Source organism: Elephantulus edwardii, unplaced genomic scaffold (genome assembly GCF_000299155.1).
Source record: "Elephantulus edwardii isolate Elephantulus edwardi_28Jun2011 unplaced genomic scaffold, EleEdw1.0 scaffold00178, whole genome shotgun sequence".
In the NCBI taxonomy this organism is placed as follows: Eukaryota; Metazoa; Chordata; class Mammalia; order Macroscelidea; family Macroscelididae; genus Elephantulus; species Elephantulus edwardii.
The window spans coordinates 720413-722128 of record NW_006399928.1 but is presented as its reverse complement, the minus strand read 5'-3'; the positions used below and the strand labels follow the sequence as shown (position 1 = coordinate 722128).

The following is a 1716-nucleotide window of genomic DNA, read 5'->3' as shown; positions in this document are numbered from 1 at the left end:
CAATGTAGCCTCTAAAGGGAACTGTTCTAATTATTTCCTAGAAATGTAAAGTTATACAACTATAATCAAGGACATAAAGCAATACTTAAACACCAACATAACTGAACACTGACAGAAAGTACAGAAGTAGAAAACAATGGGAAAGAGAAGTGAACTTAAGGATAATTTCAATTTGAACATCTTGAATTACATTACGTCCCTCCCTAAACCCTTTGTATCTTTGTTGCCATCTCAGAGCAGTATTCTCAAGAACTGATAATAGTTATCATTCCGTTAGGATTCAAAATTTCAAACCGGTAACCATCAGGATCTTGAATAAATGCCAGGCCTTTCATTTTACCATCATCAGGGTTCTTCACAAATTTGACTCCCAGGTCTTCAAATCTTTTACAAGCTTTGTAAACATCAGGAACAGCAATTCCAATGTGACCAAATACTCGGGGGGTCATCATCTTCAGTGCCCCAATTGTGGGTTAGCTCAATTGTAGCTTTTTGGGAGAACACCCAGGCTGTTTTTTCATTTCCATCTTTGGGGATGTCATTTTTATCCTCATAACCCAAGAAATAGAGGGAAAACTTCATTGTAGGGAGATCTAACTTTTGGAGCAGTGTCATCCCAAGAATTCTAGTATAAAAATCCAAAGACTTCTTTGGATCTTTAATTCGTAGCATGGTCTGCTGCGTTAGAAAATCCTTGGTGCTGGGGTCAGGGTTGGAGCAGCAACTGAGGGCAGCCTCCTCGGAGAGCCCGCAGGATGTGGGTTGTGAGCCTGCCACAGTCAGACCGCAGTAGCACACACCTACATTATTATTTTTTTTTTTTTAGCTCTTCCTGGTTTTTGCTTGCAGTGTCCTGTATTTCTTCAAGTTTGTCCTTCACCTATTGAAAATATTCAATTATTATTCTTTTAAACTGTGTCATAAAGTTTCATCAGACTTTCTAGCTCTAGGGAATCCATTGATACTGTATCACTTTTTTTGGGGTGACACCTTCCTTTGGGCTTATGTAGGGAATGAGGTAGCCTGCTTCCTATATGACATTGCTGTGGTGGTATTTTTCATGGCTGAGGCGATAACAGGTACTTGATCTGTAGTCACCTCTCCAGAAGAGGGTGGGGCAGATATCCTGCATGAGTATACCTCTGCCTTCTGCCCCTAGGGAAGATATGTTCAATAGAGAAAAGACCTGTGGAAGCAACCTCCTTTCTCAGACAACTGCCACAGCTAGAGTAGCCCAAGGTGTTCTTTGCTAAAGACAGTTGATGGTCTGGACACAAGGAGATGCAAGGCAGAGCACACAGTCCTGTTTGGAAAACCAGGAAGCCTTGGCTTTCCCTTCAAGAATGAGCTCCAGGGATTGAAGATGGCGGAGGTGGAGAGCACAATGTGAAGAGCCAGAGGGATAGCAGCCTGTGTAGAGAGGATACCAGAGAGTACTTTATGCTCCACAGAGACTGACTATCACAGTGTGACGTGAACAGTAGGATTTTGAATCAGAACTTTTGCTAATACATTATTTTAGAAGCTTTAAAAACCAGAGACCTGCCTGCCTGCCCTGCAGCAGTCCCGCAGTGGTCCCACCGCGAACCCAGCAAAAGCTGGAATCCACTAGCTGAGCTGAGCTGCATTGAGACTCACCTGAAAGGAAAAAGGTTAGTGGGGAAATCGGCTTAATTCTCTTGAGCCCACTAAAACCTGGAGGGTCTGAGGTGCGGC

General features: G+C 43.1%; 1 pseudogene; it reads right to left on the bottom strand.

Annotated features, from left to right (window-relative positions):
* Positions 1-245: 245 nt before the first annotated feature.
* The window catches only part of LOC102862884, a 7337-nt pseudogene continuing 5866 nt past the window's right edge, over positions 246-1716 (bottom strand).